The 20,752-nt window shown below is 38.8% G+C and overlaps 1 protein-coding gene across 8 annotated transcripts in view; it reads left to right on the forward strand.

The window, feature by feature from the left end:
- The window catches only part of CSRNP3 (cysteine and serine rich nuclear protein 3), a 99,672-nt gene that overhangs the window by 40,905 nt on the left and 38,015 nt on the right, over nucleotides 1–20,752 (forward strand). The window contains exon 2 of one of the 8 annotated variants that reach the window (XM_068195747.1): nucleotides 1,546–1,636. The exons of 5 other annotated variants lie outside the window; for them this stretch is intronic. The gene's annotated coding sequence lies outside the window, so the exon portion shown is untranslated. Of the gene's footprint in view, nucleotides 1–1,545; nucleotides 1,637–15,227; nucleotides 15,529–17,036; nucleotides 17,189–20,752 lie in introns of those variants that run through there. 2 more of the 8 variants (XM_068195745.1, XM_068195746.1) reach the window with 2 other exon arrangements.

Here is a 20,752-nt window from a genome sequence, read left to right on the forward strand (position 1 = left end):
GCATTTTAAAGTAGTATTGGCAAGAAATATTAATTACTCGCGTGAAACAACCTCTACTAAATGCTTTTGGGAATTAATGTAGTTTGCCTTAATGATGCCGAATTTAATTGTCACCTACATTTCCTGTGTCATGATCAAAAACTTTTTTTCCTCAAATAATTTAAATCCTAAAAATTCTTATGTATCCCTTAAGCAGAATGTCACAATAGCAAGCATTGCAGCCCTGATTCTCAAGATCATAGCTAAGACAATATGTAAGAGCTGTATGCCCAGAGAATTATGGGCTGTGCTGAAGGAGAATGTGAAAATCATCAGAGGTCTAACTGGAGTCTGTACCAAAGCTAAGACCAACTAAGTTAGGATTCCTACATTATTTTAAATCCAGATTACAAGTGTTGGGGGCAGAATGGAAAGGGACACTGTGCTTGTTTTGGCTGGGGTACAGTTAATTTTCTGCACAGTGCTGGTAGGGGGCTGTGTTGTGGGTTTGTGCTGAACACAGGTTGATAATTCAGAGCTGTTTTGTTATTGCTGAGCAGAGCTTGCACTGAGCCAAGGCCCTTTCTGCTCCTTGTATGGCCATACTGGAGAGGGGGCTGGGGGTGCCTGGGAGGCACAGCTGGGACAGGGGACCCCAGGTGACCAAAGGGACATTCCAGACCTCATGACATCATGCTCAGCATAGAGAGAAGGGAAAGAAGGAGGAAAGGGGGAGGACATCTGGAGTACCAGCATTTGTCTTCCCAAGTAACCTTTCCCTTGATGGGGTCTTGCTCTCTTGGAGATGACTGAGCCTGCGTATCTGTGGAAAGCAGTGAATTAATTCCTTGTTTTGCTCTGCTTGCATGTGTGGCCTTTGCTTTCCCTATTAAACCCATGAGATTTCCAGCTTTTACCTTTTGATTCTCTTCACAGTCCTGCTGGTGGGGCAGTGGGTGAGTGGCTGCCCAAGGCTTGGCTGCTGACTGGGGTTAAACCATGACACAAACAGGCATCTCTAATGGCAAAGCTGCTGTCACTCACTGCCTTGTGCCATCAGCCCCTTCTCTCTATATGATGACCACAATTTTGCAGTATGGATTAAATGTTCGGATTTTTTTGTTTTGCTTTTCCAAAAACTATATCCAAAAATGTATTTTAGAAGGATATCCAGCCTCACTTTAAGGACTTCAACAGATGGCAAGTCTGTCACCTGCCATGGTAAGCAGGATTAATGTTTAATTGTCCTTGCAATTACTGAATTTTGCCCTGCTCAGTGAAATACAGGAAGGTTTTCAGACTCCCTGTTGTGTCAGAGCAGGAGTACCTCACATGTACCAGAAATCAAATGTGCATACTGGCTGTATGATCATTTATTTTTTATATATCAATATGCTCTTCTGAATTTTTTCACCCTAATATGGTAACTTGGTTTCATTGCAAACGAACATAATTTTCTGTTTATTCTGTGAGTTTGCATATGGCATCACATCGTTTTTGATAGAAATTCTAAGACTTTGTTGGTATCATTTTAACAGTAATGAGACATAAATTTCATTTTTAAAGGACATATTAAGGAAATGTCTACAGACTGAAAACATGATTTCAGAGATCTAAAAATCTCCTGAGAGAAACTGGCGTTCTTTGAGATCACAAGGTCAGTAGTGCAGTAGTAGTTATTCACATGCATATATCTCTACAATTATACAAGTCTAATTTCATTTTGTACTATTTGATGGTACAAAACATGATGCTATATTTTACATCTCTGCAGGGATTTTGATTAGCACTTTTGGAAGAACATAACTAAAAAAACTCCAGTTTTCCAGCCGCACCTTTTGTGTTTAAAAATGCTTAAAATCCATGCTGAAACCTATTGTAAGATGACAAACACAATTTTGAAGAAACATGTTTTACCCATATCACATGTAAGAGGAAGGAATTGCTAGCCGACTGCAATTCTGCTTTGAGTTTGTTTGGTTTTTTGTTGGGCTCTTCTTTTTGTTTATTTTAAATAGCCAAACAAAAGGTCCTTGTCCACCATGTATCTTTACACCACAATCTCTGGCTAACAACAAAGGGGGAAAAAAAGATTACCACCACAACAAAACAATCCCCCAAACAAAAAAACAAACCAAATCCCTTCTACAGGTCTTGAAATGACTCTTCATTCACAAGGTCTGAAGAGTGATGAGGATGAAAAATTTACATGTTCAAATCTCAATCCATTGTTTCAAAATGGGGAGAGTGGGGAGACAGCATAAATCACTAATCCAATTGTACTAGGACAGCTGCCCAGATACAGCAACCGTGAAATCTGTGCTAGCAACCTGATTAAGTTGTTTTTTAACCACTGTGTCATCTAACTTAGCTCTTTGTGCAGTATTAGGGTATCTGGATTCAGTGGCTGCTTTAAGACATTTTAGCTCTTGGAGATGAAGCCTGATGAGAGTTCCTGTACAAATGCAGTGTTTGCAGCCTCTCCAGTGGTGCTGGCTTGGGGCTGGATTGTGCACTTGGCGCAGGAGAGATGTGAGACATACAGAGATTTATCAAAGGCTATAAATTTCTGAAGGGGACAATCACCACTATCACAAATGCAACAGTTTTCCCATGTCAGGATCTATAAAACTGCAGGACAGCTGAACAGAGGATATTTCAGGAACAAATGACGGCATAGTCTTATTTTTAAAAAGGACATAATTTAATTTTATGTGATGGTGCCTGCATTTTAATGCATAGCATAATAAAGCCTGAACCCTTTGGCTGAGGTCAGCCTATCTAGTAGTGTCTTCTTTTAGGAGTAGTTAAGCATATAAAGGAAAAATTCTTCTCTTCCCATAAATACTTTCCAGTGGTTAAGTTCAAGAGCTTTTAATTAGAAATCACAATATATGGGAACTTGGAAGAATTCTGTGAGTATGAATTCCCTCATAGCAATTTTTTACCGAGAAATTAGAAATACAGAATAAAAAGATAAGAAGAAGTGTCCTGTGTTGCAATTGCTGTAAAATTTATGTTGTAGTACTTGGTGTTTGTGTTATAAGTTGTGGCCTGTCTTTCCTTTCTGAAAGTTTTGCTCAGGTGCCAGTATTAACTAAAATTAAATAAATAACTATTTACTGGGGATGACAAAATCCACTATCCAGAGAGCAAAATTAATTTGTAGGTTTGTACTTATGACGTAAGCTATAGAAATGCATGACTTGCCCATTTCAGGGCTGGGAGACAGTTTAAAAACCCAAAGTAATTCCACTGGAGAAGGTATGTAATATGTAAAGAATAAGTACTTTGATAGTATCTCTACCCTGTTGTCTGGTAAGACACAGATTTTGTTGATAGTATGATGTAGTGTTTGAAATGTGACACAGGGAATTCAGAGACTTGCATTCTATCCTCTAGAGTTTCCTTCCTTTGGGAATTTGAAGAATTTATTAAATAAATCTGGCCAGAGGAGATTAAAGCCCTCTTTCAGAAAGGTGCTTAAGTTAGATTCATGGTTAATCAAAATAATTGTGCTGGGACCATTGGTTTCTAATACTTGTTCTCACTCAAATGGGGCCTTAAAAAATCAACCACCTAAAATGGCAGCAGAATGAGTAGTTAAGGATGCTGATGAACAATTTCCAAAAAACATACTATTCACAATATTTTAAGAATCTCTTTCTTTCTACCTCTATTTCTTCATCACTATCCCTATTATCCTTTTGATTGTTGGAAAAGCATTATAATTCAGTGGTCTGGTTTAGTACTTAAGTAAGTCCTAGACACATTCTTGTTATTTCTAATCCATCAAGAGTACCCAACAGCTCCTTTATTTTCTTTATACCAGTCTAATGAGGTCAGAAAGGTCAGAAGAAACTAGCAAGAAGGGTCAGAGTGGCTTATGCAAGGGTCCTTTTCTGTAGGCTGATATTCAGCATGCTGGGAATAGGTCTGGCTATAGTATTTGCAATCTGCAGTGAAATAATGACATGAGCAATTTGACAAGTAGGCTTCATTATCCTTTCCCACAAAATGTATTTCTAAAACTAGAGCAATTAGTAGGGATTATCTGTGAGAGGAGAAATAAATGGCTTTTAACTGCTTCATGTGTACTAAAACCCTACTAGATGCTTTAAATTTTTCCCATGTGGAGAATTTATTTTGTCTCTTAAATTCAAGTGTCAAGATATCACCCTGTATCAGAAGGAACAATACTTTCCCATACACTTACTGATCTAACTTAGAAATAGAGTCCTGAAGTTCATGTCAGACTTAAATTTCCAGACTTGACACTAAAATTTTCCGTCCCCTCCACCTATTATTGCTGAAAGTGCAAAATATTTTCTTACTTTAATTGTTTTGACTTGTTCAATGAAACAGGTTCTCTAAAACTGGTGGTCTTGAAGCAAACTTGTTACTTTTAACCACTAAAAGCACAGTTTAGGATGGGTAACAAAAGACACTTGGTTAGTTTTTTAAAATTTTGTTTTATTTTTTTTAATTGAAATGCTAGGTATGGAATAGTTAAACTGCTCAAAGCCCCACAGAAGTCCTGGTTACAAGTGGATTTCAGGATGCAACTGGTTATGCAAACTGATTTCATATCTCTACTGCTAGCAGTTCAGTGAGTTCTTCTTTTTGCAATCCAGAGAAATGTTTTGAAATACAACCATTAGTTGAAGTATTAATAACACCTGTATACTGAAAATAAGAGTGGTGTAGTGTTTAATAAGTGCTTACCATCCTATTTGTTACCAGTTTTTGTTCCTGCTGTTCAATTGTATGCGGTCTGGCTATGGCTTGAGAGTCCTCATTGGTTACCCATTGTCTAGTAAAAATTCCTCTACATTTTATTTGACATTTGCTATGTGGGTATCTCAACTTTTGGGTTTGTTTTCTGAAGATTTGACTTTGGCTGATGACTGGTGTTGGCTAGAGACCATAGTGTTGGATACCACTGGCAGATTCACCTTATTTGTATGCGTGGAACAAAACAATGGATGTGCAGACAGGCAGGAATTTTCATTTCTGGTTCAGGCTGTATTTAACTCAGCTGTCAGCTTGTCTAGTGTTTGGGTTTTGGCATTTCCCACACCCATTGATAGTAGTCTGAGGTCACTGGTATATTTTCACCAAATTCTCTGCTTTTTTATAGCAGAGTGAAACCTTTCAAATCTTGCTCTGCTTGCTCAGTGCACTTTGTCAGTTTTGCCACTGTGTTTGCTGGAGGGTTAGGATGCAAGGGAACTCCTTTTTATTTCTTTTTCTTTTTTAATGGATAGAGTTATGTTCCTAGCAAAAATTGGCCATCAATGCCACGGGATGTTATTTCTGGTATTCTCATTCAATTAATTTTTCTCTGTCATTCATTTACTTTAGGACCCATGTGCCTTATTTTTTGCATATATGTATTAGATAAAAATATATTTCTTAGATCTCAAAATAAACATTTTGGCCTCATCTTTCACAGTTCATCTTCAAGAATTTATTATATTTCATCTTCTGAAATGTTGGCTTTTTGAAATGTTGAAATGTTGTGCCTTTTTCCACTCTTAGTTCTTTTATTCTTTTTATTATTTTAATTCAGTTTATTTTTGAATAGCCACTTTGTTCCTTCCATATCTTACAACTTTCTATAAAGTTATATTTTTAGTGGCCTTTTCATTCCCATCTGTACTTTTTCTGGTTAATCTAAAAAAAAGAAAAGCTTGTGCATAGTGTCTGTGCTAACAACATATGTATCCTTCTCAAATTTTTACTGTAGGATTGTTTTCCAGTTAGCAGTTTGTCTCTCCTCCAAGACAGTTGACTGAACTCAGCTGTGAAGCAAAAAAAAAATCATATGCAAACTTTTTAGCAATTTCCATCTCAATATCAAAAAATCCTGGCCTTAAAAAATGCATTCTTGCTGTGTTCTCTTGTATATCTCAATACTGCTTTAAAAGTGATGTTACTTTGACCTGTTGATGCATCTATTTGTATCCCCATTAGCATCACTTTTTAGTGTCATAAATGCATTTTTTGTTTCTGCCTCTTGAAACAGAGGCAAGTTTTTGATATTTTCCTGTCCACTTACCAGTCAGGGTTCACTAATATTGGTAACTTTAAATTTTTGTAAATCCCATGCTGTTTCAAATGTTTTGGAGCAGTTCCTGCAAATGTATTTAATTGGTTTTTAAAATCTCTTTTAAAATTTGCCTTTGTCATTATGTGTATAAAATTGTCAGTTGTCGTGCAAAAATAACTGTTACAAGATGACAAGCTCCTTGTTTTCTCTGCAATGCTAGGTCTTTGAATCCATCGCTGCTTCCTGCTTGACATTTAAGATACTTAGCTTCTAAGATTATATATCAGGTTATATATAGCTTTTAAGGCTGTAAATGCTGTCATTATTGTGGTATACTAATTTAAGGCATCAGGCGAGGTTTGTGGGGAAATTAGCATTTTTTAATTAGATTAGCTTCTACAGCTAGAAAAGTAGGCAGGCTTTTGTGTCTCTGACCCCTTTCTCATGTCCTCAAAGGGTTTGGTTCTCCTACTCATCTCAGTTTGTCTACTTCAAGATACTGCTGTTCTCTACAAACTGCCTGTGTCACTGCTTGACACACTGAATGTCACGACAAGGATGGCAGTTGCTGATCTGGGTCTGTTCCTGTGTGATTATGATCATAAAGCAATTTTTGAGTTGTTTGCAATTTTGCAACTACAGAAAAGAATAAGATCAGCACAGAGCATGTACCAATTTGCTGTTGTAAGTATGTAGCAAGCTAAATGTGACAGCTTTTCAGGAATTCTCACAGTGCTGGAGATAATAAGAAAAACTGCAGGATACATGCTGCACAGTTATGAACTCATTGCCATTGTAAATGACACAGAATATGTTTTCTGAATGTAAATGGGCCACTCCTGTCTCTCAATCTAAGACACCCAGGGCAGAGAGAATATCATTTGCTCTGAAAAAGTAGAATGTTTGGGACTGGCAAGTCTTTGTATTTCTTGAAATCTGAAATGACTGAAGTCTGCATTTGCAATCCTGTATCCTAGAGCTTATGTCAGTGTGCATAGGGCAGGAGAGCAATTCCAGGCTGGCACCTAGAGCAGTGCTAGTGTCACTGACATCTGCCCACCCCAGAAGATGGAGAGAGCCGAGGATCTTGACTTCCTGCTTTTCAGTCAAAAAACTAGTGAGTCCCCCTATGAGCTTGGAGCTGTTGATGTGGTAGAAGTCTGTTAACAGCAAATGACAGCTGGTGCTGTCAGCTTGCACCTTTGCTGTGACCTGGAAGGTCAAAATAGACACAATGACTACACTATTTTGAAATATCTGACAAGCCTAGTATTATCTCAACTTAATATAGCAGAAATAAACATGGTCCTCATGTTCCTAAAAGGGAAAATATTATGATGGAAACAATATTATCCTCAGTGCCTAAAGATGTTAGGCCAATGAATTAATCCCTTTGAGAAGTCATAATCATTGCAGGGATGCCAAAAACCATACTGAGTTGGTAATTGCTTCTTTTCTGCAACATAGGAAACTGTCAGATGATGCAACTTTGTATCAGGTGATATCAGCCTTCTCTGCAGTTTTGTCTGCGCCGTAAATCGGTGATCCTAATGCAAAGTATTTTAATGTAATCCTGGTTGAAAGTCTAATTTATTTTTTTAAGATGTTCACTGGAAAATATGTTGAATAATGATTTTAAAAGGGGAAAAAAAATTCCTCCTCTGCAAGTGCACCAACACAAGTGGCTGCAGTCTTTAGGGACTGTATCTGACATTCTCAGCCCTTGGGTATTGTACTGCTGTCAGAGTGATAAGTGTGTCTACTTAAGATTGTGAACAAAAAAATCTAACTGAAACATTAACTTCTCCAGCTGGTAGGTTTCAAGCAGTTTAATTTAAAAAAAAATCATGATGGTATCTGAAATGCTGAAATCTTGAAAGATATTTGAGCTATAAAAATGCTCTAATTAAAGTCATTATTTAGTTCTGATCTCTTTTAGGTAGAAGTCTTAGATAAAACAGTCACTCGATAACTACTTCTACAAAAGAACTTCCAAACTTGATCATGTTGCAGAAATGTTGATCCTTGCACAATCTCAGGGCATGTGGCTACTACACTTAACCCTTTGTGCTCTTGGAAAATTAGACGAAAACCACAGTGTTTTGAACTTTGAACATCAGCTGAAAACAGTATAATCAAATTAAAGATCAGTCCATTTTGATCTCTGACGTTATACGAGAGCATCCCGGAACTGTCCACTGGTTTGCTGATATGAATGTGGCTATTTAAATACTGCTATTCATCTTCTTCCTATATGAAAGAAATGACAGTCAGTGTTCTTAGAAAGGATATTTCTGAATTGGACTGGCTTATTTTCTTAGTAAGGGTTGGAAGGGACCTTAAAGATCATCTAATTCAAAGGCCTCTGCCACGGACATGGATGTTACCCTCTTAGAACAGATTGCTCAAAGCCCTATCCAACCTGACCTTTAACACTTTCAAGGAGGGGACATCCATAAGTTCTCTGGGCAGCCTGTTCCAATGCCTCACTACCCTCTGACTAAAGAATTTCTTCCTAATGTCTTATTTAAATCTTCCCTGTTCTAGTTTAAAACAGTTCCCCCTTGCCTTGTCACTATCTGGCCATGCAAAAAATGACCCTCTCTCTTTTTTGTAAGCCCCTTTTAAGTACTGGATGGCCACAGTGAGATCTTCCTAAAGTCATCTCATCTCTAGGCTTAACAGCCCCAACTCTCTCAGTCTGTCCTCACAGGAGATACCCTGCAGCCCTCTGATGGATCTTTGTAGCTCTTCTCAGGGCCTGCTCTAACAGGTCTGTGTCTGTCTTGTGCTGAAGACCCCATACCTGGCCTCAGTTCCACAGATGGACTCTTTTGGCAGTAGAGGGGGAGAATTAGCTCCTTTACCTGCTGGCCACTCCTCTTTCGGTGCACTTGGATTTCTGGGCTGTGAGAGTATACTGCTGGCTCATGTACTTTCTGAGAGCTTAGAATGTTGCAATGGCATAGTAAAAAAACTGCTGTGAAAGAACAGCAGTTCAGCTTTTAACTTGATGGAAAAAAAAATATATATGCATGCTTGGAAAATTATTATCATTATTGTGTTTTTAGGGTAGGAGAAGGAAATTACCTGCAAAAGACTTTTACTTCATTAATGTAGGCAGCTGCCATGGAACATTTGGGGGAAGTGAGGTCTGGGGAGGATTTGTGTTGTATTGTGCTGGTAGAGAAAACTCAGCATAAGCAATAAAGTTCCCATTGTTGTGCTGATGTTATCACTGATGCTGGTAGACAAAGAAAGAAGTAAATAAAAATTATTTTCAAGCTCTCCTAGATACACAAGAAATCAATGCTGGCCAAATGGAAATGGACAGAATTATTAAAGAATAATCAGTTTCTATTCTTTAAAGGTTATTTGAAACAGCGCAAAGCAACTTACAACCTAGAATTCAGTGTTCTTTCAAGCTTTAAATATTGTGTTCTATATGGGTTGTACATAGGCGGGAAGAAATGTTTTAGCAGATTCACTTCCTGTGGAATGAGATCCTAAGCTGATGTTCAGCAATTCTAGGCAGGCACCTTTTATTTTAGAATTTAGATATCTTCTTGTCTACTAGATTGAAAGTCCACTTTGAAACATTATGTATTTTATTCTAAGTAGTATGTTGAAAATATCTTGTGCTTTAAGTTGGAATGCTTCATAAACTAACTGCTGTAAAATGTAACAACTTATTTACATTGCTGCTTAGATATGTCGGTGTGTCTGGTATATTTTCACATCTGTCTCCACTCAAAATACTTGTTTCTATGGTAGATGGAAACAAATTTGATGATTGTAACAATAAAAAATACATCTTTCTGTGGAAGACAAAAACTAAAGAGCTTGTCTGCTTTACTGTGGAAGCTGAGAAAACAATGAATGAGGGAATGTTGCTGGCTTAGAAGCAGTGGAGCTTTAGGAAGGTCAGTTGATGACTAGTCCAGGAAGGAAGGACAGTCTGCTTCCATCTGGATTTTTTTCCTGTTCCAACTGCATTGACTCAGTTAACTTCTTTTTGGTTCACTATGGTACATAAAAGGGAACTTGAAGAACAAAACAGTTGGAGAGAGAAAATACTAGCTATCATGTTTGCTTCAAATATCTCCTAGTTTATTTAATTTGAAACTTTTTCTGGTCAACAGCAAAGTGAAATTTTTAAGTTGGAAAATGATACTGTGAGAAAAGGTGTGCTTAGTGACCAAGCAAAGAAAAGGGATGGAGTAAGAAGTATTTCAGTCAATTATAAGCCAAAAGGCACCTTTGTTTCTTTTGTTTATGTCTTACAATTTCTAACCACACCGAGCATATTCTGTGTAGTTCTGAATTACTCCTCAACATGGATCATGTTGGAATGTCTGAGGTGTCATGGAAACTGGATGGAGAAAAGCTGGCCTATGAAGCCATACCAGACAGCACAGGCAATTTATTTTCAAGTCTCTCCCTTTTTTTTTTTTTTTTTTTTTTTTTCCCTGATAGACTGACCACTTTGCTCTTTCAAATAGAACTTACTTTGTTTTATTTTAAAGAATCCATGCTCTTCTGGCATTTTGAACGATGGCTGTACCGAGCATTACATTATTAATTATTTGCTTTGGTTATTCATATCATCTTGACGAAATCGCAGTCAAGAGATTCTTTTGCTACTTGGCTGTACACCTCTCAGTACACTAGTTTGCCTGCCAAAGTTAGCATTTCTTTGATTTTTGAGAAAGATTGTGAAAGGAAAAAGAAACTCTGTGTGTTTACTGGAGAGGAATATTTTAGATTGTGTACAGTAACTCTTCTAAAGCGTAGCATTTTTCAGTGCTGTTTTCTGAAAGGAATTGTGCTCTCCTCTGGGATATCAGCCTGGAAGAGGTTAATTTTATCTTGGAAAAATGTAGCTTATGTAAGATGTAGCAAGAATGTATCATTAAAAACAAGGTTTTCAAGATGTGCTAAAAATCATTGGGAAGGGATATGCTGTGCTATATACCACAGTATGTGTAAAGAGAATTCATTCTTAATCTGTGCCAGTTTTTTACCCCATGATTTAAAAAGCTAACTCTGGTCAAGAAGATATTAAGAGTCAGAAAAAAAGCAAACTATAGATGGTGTCCTTCAAATTGGCTTGGCAGGGTAAGGGTGCCAGAAGTAGAAGTGAAGGACAGCAATGGCAGCCTTACACTGACATGCCAGGAGTCACTGTTTGAAGTTTGGTGAGGGGATTGCTTGAGTGCCAGAAATCAGAACAGCTGCTCACAGGCCTGCCCCTCACTTATAAGCTGCTTTCTCCATCCATTTGTTGATCTGTGGATATCACCTTTCAAATAGATTTTGTCTGTTTCCATTCATTTCACTGACTAGACTCTTATTTCAAAACATGGTTGTATTTCTTTATTGAGAATGCCATTTATGAATGAGTAATATTTTCATATTTGTGCAGTTCAGGAACCCAAAGAATGTCATTCCTCCTGTCATGACAGGCTATGGAAATCTATCAAGCCCTAGTATTTGGAATAGTTAACGTGACACTGCTTGAAGATTGTTTAGCTGTGACCGATCTAGAGAAAGCTAGACATTTGGGCCCAGGGTGAGGAAATTTATTTGATTAAATTATATTTGGTCTAGAAAGAAATATGTAGAATTTATACTTAAGATTATCCTATCCCAGTGTTACTGACTATAATTTTAGATTAATTAATATTACACTATTTTCTCCTAGGTGAGCATTTTTAACTCTGTAGAACTTCTATAATGGCACAATTCCATGGGAAGTTTGCAGCTATGCCTCATCCTGAATTCAATTTAGAGGAGTTTGCATGAGCAAGGTTTATAGAACTTACTAAAGAAACGACAATAAATCATCTATTTCCAAGCCTGAAAGCCAGTGCTGAGGCATCTAGAGCTGCTGCTGTAGCTCATAAATTGCAAGCCATGGCATACAAACCATGCTGTTTGTAAGAGCTGGAGTAGAGCATGGTCCACTGAATACATTTTTTCTAAATCCTGGACTTCAAATCTTTTTTTGTCACTATAAGACTGTAAAAGTTTCAGCAAAACTCCCTGTTTACTTAACTGGTATGGAAGTTATTACATTTCTGGTGTACTTGAAGAAACCAGACCTCTTGCATTTTATTGCAAGGTAGAGGATTCCAACCTTTAGAATAACAAGGCATTGAGTGGTTCAAGTTGTCTCTTTTTTGTTTCATGAAATTGAACAGTGCTCTTCCCATAAGTTTGATTCTTATGTGATTCATTCAATTATGATACAGGATACTGAACAGCAGATTAAGTTTGATACTCAACAAAATAATGTAGTTGTATTAGGTGGAAATGATTTGAAGTTCAAATCATGGGCTTAGTCTGGTTTGTGATATAAGGCTGGTTTTGGGTTATTGTGGCTCTTTAGGTTTTTGTTTGGGGTTTTTGATTTGTTTTTTAATTCTGTCCAAGATATGTATTTCAATGCATGTATTCTTTATAAAGGTACTTGAGTCTAAATGCATATAGAGTAGGATAAACCAGGATTTATACAATTATTACTTATTAATGATGGTGATTACTGAGAGTGCAAATTTCCTTAACCCCTTCACTTTTGCTGTAGCTTCTGTGAAATGGGAAAGCATAAGAATGTTCATATTAATTTTCTTACAAAGTAGATGTGGGATCTGAGAGTTTACCCATATTTACAGATGGTCAGAAGGTTCTTGATTTGTTTCCATTTGGATTCACAAGGAACTTTTTATTTGAGACAAGAGAGCCCTTGCTTACCTCGACTCCCATGGGATTCCCTGGGTGGAAGAGACTGCTAAGCATTTGTATTCTCTCACTGTTGTTTCAAGGAGAGGTGAATTTGGATTCTCCTGAAGAAATCCTGGCTGTTACAGGAGGAGTATCAGGAAGTATTGTCTCATTTGAACCTCTTCCTTCTGTGGTGTGACAAGGGAGGCCTAGGTTTTGGCTCCTGTGAATCTCTTGAGTGATCTATAATCCCTTTTGTGGTGGCAGAAATGCCCTCCCTCAATAGTATGTTTGGGCAGAAATTCAGCAATGTGGCTCTGACAAAGACTTCCTTCTATTTAGTAACTCTGTGAGAAGAGAGGATGGGCTAGAATGTAATTTATCTACCTAAAAATGTCAAGTCATACTTAGGAAATTCAAAATTCCACTATGGAGGATTGAAGCTTCCCTCCCTCCCCCCACCAGCCTTGAAGAAGTACCTCTCAGCATGGAGACTGCTTGCTGCTATTGTCTCCTGCAGAAACAACTCTTTGCTGTGAACTGGTTTAACTGTATCATGTCCTTGAACATGTTTTTCTGTAATCACCTTTCAGGATTTGAGGACTGTTCCATAGTGTATATAACAACCCACAGAAAAATGTGACAATAGTACTTTTTTCCTGACCAATTTTTGTTCTTTCCATATGTCAAATGTTCGGGTTTTCCTTTTTCTCCTAGTGCTACTGCAGCAAAAATGCCTGCCTTTTGTTTATGTCTTCCTACATGAGCATTGTGACATCATCAGTAGTATCGCCAGGGGAAAAAAATATGCATAGCTGTAGCTAAACCAGCTGCTCGTTAGCAATCTTTCTATTCTGCTTTCATTTCTTCTCATTAATGTATGCACAGGAGTGTTTCCTGCCTAAGAGACATGGAAGGTTCTCAGCCACAAAACATCTGCTCAGTTCTTGTCTTTGGATAGATGAAAATGGCAGCACTTCAGAATACACTCATTCTTGATAATGGCATTTTTAAAAACTGAAATGAATGTAAGAGCATAGAAGGTACTCATTACTGGATTTATTTGTAGGTAATTCTGAATCCTTTGCTAACTATCTTGTATAACTCAGTGTAATCATAGAGACTGCATATCAACTGTTACAAAACCATAATAATACAAACCTTTGAGCAAGATGCCAAGAACAATAAAGAAATGAGTTTTGTCATTGATTTGCCTGACGACATGGTAAGGCAAATGAATCTGTTAGTCATGCTTGTCCCTTCTTCCATGCAAATCAGCAGCAAAACTTCCACTGACTTTGATAGGACCAGAATAATGCCAACCATGAGCTACAAGCTGTCATTTATTCTAATGAGAGAGATCTTAAATAGAATAAGGAGGTATTTCATTTGTGGAATATTAATGAGAAAACAATTTCTTTTGCTATCTCATGTTATCAAAATGCTCTGAATTATTCTAGAGATAATTGACTGTTTTGTAGAATAGCTATATCTTTGCAATGTTAATATTATGGATAATTGCGTGTTCGGTATGAGTTTTCAGCGCGGAGGAGAGATGTTCATTTATCATCACTAGCTGTTTGTAGAAAGCTAGCTTTAAATTAGAATATTCAGGGAATTCACTCTGCAGTAGGAATCAAGCTATCTCTAAATATTCTAGCATGGAACCCTGATACTGATAATGGATCAGTAAAAAAAAATTAATATTTACTTTTTTCTGTAAGGGCTTTTGTAATTTGAATGTAGATATTCACTTACTCTAATATGAAATACTCAGGTAAATACTGAGTTTTTAAGCATTATAAAATGTTATTTAAATTCATAATTTTTTGTTTAAAATAAACAAGAAAACCCTAGCCAACCAAATGCGTGTACGCACACACATGAAAACAAACCCCAGAGCATCACCAACTATTACCAAGAAGAGATTAGACTTCACTGTATTACATAATTTGTCATTTGGATTTGAGAGTAATCCCTGCTCAAATGGCCAATTCTTATTCACCTGAGTAGCCTCACTGAAGCCAGCAAAACTAATTTTAAGACCAAAGATTACATGATAATGCCTTTGACTGATGAGACAAATTTAAATTAAGGGGCTGTTTTTTAGGTACAGTTTTTCATTTGGAAGCTCGTCCTCCACATAAAGGATAAACACTGGCAGATTAAGTGTTGGCAAAATATTACCTCTTTGGAATATTAATTTCAGTGTGCACTGTGTGCAGAGCGATGCAGACAATGCATGGTTTGTGCCACTCCCCACAAGAAAAAATTGATTGTAACAAATCTCTTGAATTTCTTCTTGGACCAGTGTTACAGTGGGAATGATAATAATAATTGGAAAAAAAAAAAAGTTCAGGGGATTTCCATAACAACTGCTGTCTTAATGAACTAAAGAAGCCTTAGAATTTGTTATTCCTTCCTCATAGTAGACCTCAGCTGATAAAAATATCCATATCCGTAGCCGGTGAAATCAGTGGCATGCCTGGCTTTCTCAGACAAAACTCCCATGTGATCACACAGGCAGCCTCAGTGAGCCCGAAGCTGCTCAGCAAGCAGTAGGTAATGAGTCTTTGTGCAGAGTGAAGCTCTTGTGGCTGAACAATAAAGCATATGGTACCAGCAATAAAACACAGTGCTGGGAAATTTAAGAAGATTCTGCTGGAAGTGGGAAGACAGTGAATATGTCAAACGTTATAAAATGACGATCAATCTGGTTTGGGTCCTAATTAATAAAAACAGTGCATGGATTGGAAAAACAACAATTTGAACAGGTCAGTTGTTTTATAGATTCTTCACACACTTCAGTGTTTTAAATGTAAATGGAGTTTTTGCTATTTCTTTATTGTTAATAAAGCCAGATTTTTTAAATTTTGTAAGGTGGGATTGGAAGGATGCACATCAGTGTGATACCAAGCTAAATAAATTGTGTAAGTTCTGTGATCAAATTCATTGTAAAAATGTTTTTACCATTATTCCTATGCAATTCAAACTTCAATTGTGCATGAAAAATGGGATAGCAAGTAAAATTAAATTTATGCTAGATGGATCATTTACCAATATCATAAAATATTTAGTAACAACAATCTATTACTCTGCTATGTATTCGAGACTAATTCTTTCTCAGTAGGAGATCTGTAGTGTTTGTGTTTGGTTAAACATAATGTAACATTAGAGCATATCTAACAGTGCACTTATATGGGTTTTTTTCCTCCACAATATTCTTGGAAATTTTTGGAAGTGGTGTTTTGTGTTATTTTTAATGCAATTGTATACACACGGGAGTGATACATTATAACCCTCTGCATGCATTTCACTCTAATGTTAATGCAAAATATGTTATTATTTTTCGAGCAAGTAATTATTTCTCATAGTAGTTCTTAGTTAATTATACATAATTATTTTATTTTTTGGAAACTGTTCCCAAAGATTTCTGTGGCCTGTTTTTCTTAAAGAGGATAGATGTGCAAATTCTCGGTGATTTCACATCATGTCGAAATTAACCATGTAAAAGTTTTATTCCTTGAATCTCTTTACAGTATTGGGTTTGGGGATTTTTTCTTTCTTTTCTGAGTGCTGAAGATCGTAAATTAGATAGGCTGATTTCTGGGGAAAATTTCAGCAGGAAGGCGATGGAGCCCTTGAAGAGCGATTGGGGAAATAAAGAAACAAAACTCGAAATGTCGAGAACAGTATCTCTTTTCATGTGCGCTTATGGTTTCAAGGGAGAAGTGTGCTTTATAAACAGCACGTTTATTCTGTGGCCGTGCGGGAGGCGCAGGGCCCGGAGCGCTGCGCTCGCGGTCCGTCCGTGCAGGCTCGCTTTGTGCGGGGCTGCGCGCACAGCGGAGCCCGCGCTGCCCGCCCTCTGCAATTAAAGAAAGGGAGAAGGGGAAAGGAAGCCCGGGCTGCAGAGCCGGGGGCGGGGGGAGCAGGTCTCCCGGGAAACCGCCGCGGCGGGCGGGCGGGCGGCGCTCGCCCGGTTCGGGGCGGGGGCCGCGGGCGCTGCCGCCCGGCTCCGGCGGGCCCGGGGCGGGGGGCCGGGGCGTGCCCAGCATGCCCCGCGGCGGGGCGGGGCCGGGCATGCAAATGCGGGGGCGGGGCGGCGGCGCGCGGAGGGGCGCGGGCAGGTACGGCGGGGCGCGGGCCGGGCGGCGGTGCCGCGGCCGCTGCGGCCCCTCCGCGGGAGCGCGGCCGGGCTCGGGCTCGGGCTCGGGCTCGGGCTCGGGCTCGGGCTCGGGCTCGGGCTCGGGCTCGGGCGGGGCCGCGGGCGCCTCCGCTGCGGGCGGCGCGCGGGGGCGGGGCGGCCCGCGCGCTTTTGCAGTCGGAAATGCGCTTTGGCTTTAAGGGCATCGTTTTCCATTTGCAAATATTGCTGATACCTAAGCGAAGGTGCTGTGCAGTCCCTGCTTTAAAACGGGTCTCCTGTAAAAGGTAATTTTATATTATAATCCTGATGCAGCTTGGCATCTCAGAACGCAGGCCTGGTCATGTTTTAGACAATAGATCAGAAAGGGCATGTAAAAGTGCTTTTTCTCAGTACTTATGTGCAGCTGTTAATTTTTACAGAGAACCCTGGTAATATCGCAGTAACACCTGCAGTATGTACCAAAAGATTGGATGAGATAACACTGAACATGTCACTCTATGCTAATTGAAATGGAGAAAATATAGCAATGTACACTCATACAATTATCATATAATTACTATATTCGTCTAAAACGAGTGCAGTGGATTTTAAATTTAAATTTATGAGGCAGTTAGGTACTTACAGTAAGTGCATACCGAGATAAAATTAACAGTGTGCAGTTAAATAACAATAGGAGCATCTCTACAGAACAGCATTCCCACTGTTACAATGGAATCACAAGTTTGAAATACACCTGTCTTGCCTGTTTATATAGGAAGGAAACAAAAAGACCAAACGTTTTTCCTTTTGAGCAGGCTCTTCATATTCTAAAACACTCCCAGTGTCAAGTTTTTAAAGAAAGCTTAAAGAAAAAATTCTGAAGCAAAAAGGTGTTCTGTGTGGCTACCAAGTTATGGTAATTTTAAGACACGCTTTTCTTTACCCCATCTTTAAGAGTCCAAAGAGTTGAGTCTCTTTAAGAATCATAAAGAGAGCCAAATCTTTATGTATGTATCTGGCATTTTGGAGACAGAGACATGATTTTGATCTCTCGTGTTACTGGTGTTTTGTGTTAATTACACTGTCTTAATTTACTTCTGGATCTGAGGAGCCCAGATCTGGTGTGCAATATTTTGGTTTGAGAATGCAGTGTTTGCTGTATATCTTAGTTTTTTGGTCTCCATTGTTTATCAGAAAGAGGAATTTGCATTTATTGTGAAATGTCTTGCTTCAGACAGATGCAGTAGTTAACTAAATGAGGTTTAAGTTCAATATAAATTGAAGGCATGTAAGTCATGGTTTAGAGTACACAGTGGCAAATGTTGGGACATTTAATTCCAAAGCTTAAATATTTTCCCTGAGATGGCAACAGATGATTGTCTCATCTAAAACTTTTGCTTGCTCTTAAAATGTACTTCTAGTAACTGAAGCTTGATGTTTAGAGTTGTTTTCCCTTTGAACAAGCAGGTGGAAAGTCAGGCAAACAATATATTATAGCAAGGCAGCTATAATATATTGCAGCATTGGTAAAGATGTCTTAAAGATAAATTTCCATGCAGTCTGTCAGTATCTCTTTTTGCCCTTGCTCTGAGCCAGACGTGATGCTGAGAAAAACTGGATTATAGATGTGCCCTTTCCTCAATAAAATATCCCTAAACACCATCACATCTTTAAAATGCTCATACCACTTGAAGTCCTACCAGTAAGTTTTGATCACGGTTGAGTTGCTTCATTGCTCTCTAATATGCTTTTTTGATCCTGGAAAAGGGATTGAGTGTAGATAAAAGACAGGTACGACTCATCTACAAATGTACAGAAGCTGAAAATATTTACTAGGTTAAAACAGCTCTGAGAAAAATAGCGTATCTTTAATTTCTCTATCTCTCCACAGATATGGATACAGTATTCTAATGAAACTTGTGATAAATGGGAGATGAGTAATTGATACCAAAAAAATAAAAACCAAACTGGAAAATTGTGGCCTTTTTCTTTCCTTACATTTGCATATAATTCTTGCCTACAGCTCCCCTATCTCTACACCCACCCTACAAAAAGAGGTTTGTATTTTTAGTACCTCTGCTTCAGTTTTCCATTACTTCATATAATTTTTCCACAAAGAAATAGGGGACATGGGAAAAGGAGTAAAAGCTTGTATTGCCATAACAATTTGATGGAAAATTCACTTATTATATGTAACTGGACAACTTAAATACTGTGAAGTTAAGGAGAAAATGAAGAGAAGCTGCTTGAGTTTTTAAAGGTTTTTCTATGCTTAAACGCAAAAATGTAAGCAAGGGTACTTAAAGACTAGCGTCCAAATGCGTTGGACAATTTGCATTCAGGCTTTCAGATAAAAAGATACATGGCTTTTGTTTAGTACTTCATAAATAATTTTATGGAATATATAACTTGAAGTCCTGATTGATTTTGGGGCTGGTTTGTGTCCTGCTCTTCCATAAACAGTAGGGATTTGCGTATTTATTCCATTGTCTAATATGAGGTAGGAAATGTGGGCTGCATAGTATGGAGCCTGGCCCTCATCAGTCGTTCTGAGGGATACGGGCAGGAACTACAGCATCATTTACCGATTGTAGCTTCACCTTCTCGCGTAGCTGTTGGGTTTTGATGAGGAAATGCAAGCAACGATACCATTATGTAGTGGAGGGCTGCAGAGCAAATGAGCCTCTGTGGTATTTGTAGCTCTCGTTAGCATGCTGCCCCTTCATTACATTTATTCATTCAATTCTGGCAAGTCATTTCTGTGCATGCCTATGAGTAAGTGATGTTTTTGTCCGTGCTGCCTGGGGGGGATGAAGGCTGCGAGCGGAGCGCGGGCTGCGGCCGCGCTGCGGTGCCGGCGCTGCCGCGCTGCGCTGTCTGTGCGGCCGCTGTCGCAGCGCCACGGCGGCTCTGGAGGGGCAGGGTGACAGACCGGCCCCAGGCCTGCTGGGGATCCCAGCTCGGGGAACCAGGCTCCCATTCCAAACACAGCTCCCCCGGCTGCCTGTGAGTGGGGTCGGGGCTGTGCGGTGCCTGTGGCGTGTCCCACCTGAGGGGCACCTGGCTGCTCCTTCTGGGATGATGAAATAGGCTGCCATGGTGCTGGCTTCAGGAGGAGGTCGGGTTTTTTGAACAGGGATATGAATTTGGTGACGAACTGCTTAGTGATTTAAACTCTGTTATTTGCCACCATTGAACGAAGTCTGCTTTAAATGTATTATGAATATGTTAACAAGGAAGCTGGATTGCAGATGTTTTTAGTTGCACTTCCTAAGCGATAGCCAGCTCTAGTAAATGCCATTTGTGTGGGGGTGATAGGGTAAACAAAAATGTTGAAAGCCACAAAATGTATTTGTTAATTGTTTTTACTGCGGACAACAAATGGTAGCACAGTTTACTTCCAACGTGAGCTGTGACAGCTGAGCAGGCTATTCTCAAGCAAACATTTTTGACTTCTAAATATTTTATTTTAGGGGCGGGGAGGGAAATCCCACGACTCGGGGAAATTGACTCCCAGAGTTGCTATTGTTTTGCTGTCTTGTTGTACCAGAGTCCTTATGGAAGAATTCACTTTCAGAGTAGCCAGAGGTTTAACTTTGTAGCTTTCAATTAAGTTGCTCAGTTGTTTACTGTTATGCCCTTCTTACACACTCTTACTTCTAAACAAACATCTTTCAATAATAAAATGGAAAAGTGGAAATTGCACAGTGTTAACCTTTTTAGCTCCTTTGGAAAAGACAGAGTGATCAGAGATTTAATACAGCAAAATATATCAAATAATTAGAAAAACCCACCTCAGTTTGGAAGTGTAAGCCACATACCTTGACAGCAGTGCTTTCAGGAGAATGTAGGGCAGATAATTAATTTTG

Source organism: Anomalospiza imberbis, chromosome 7 (genome assembly GCF_031753505.1).
Source record: "Anomalospiza imberbis isolate Cuckoo-Finch-1a 21T00152 chromosome 7, ASM3175350v1, whole genome shotgun sequence".
NCBI classification, from domain to species: domain Eukaryota; kingdom Metazoa; phylum Chordata; class Aves; order Passeriformes; family Viduidae; genus Anomalospiza; species Anomalospiza imberbis.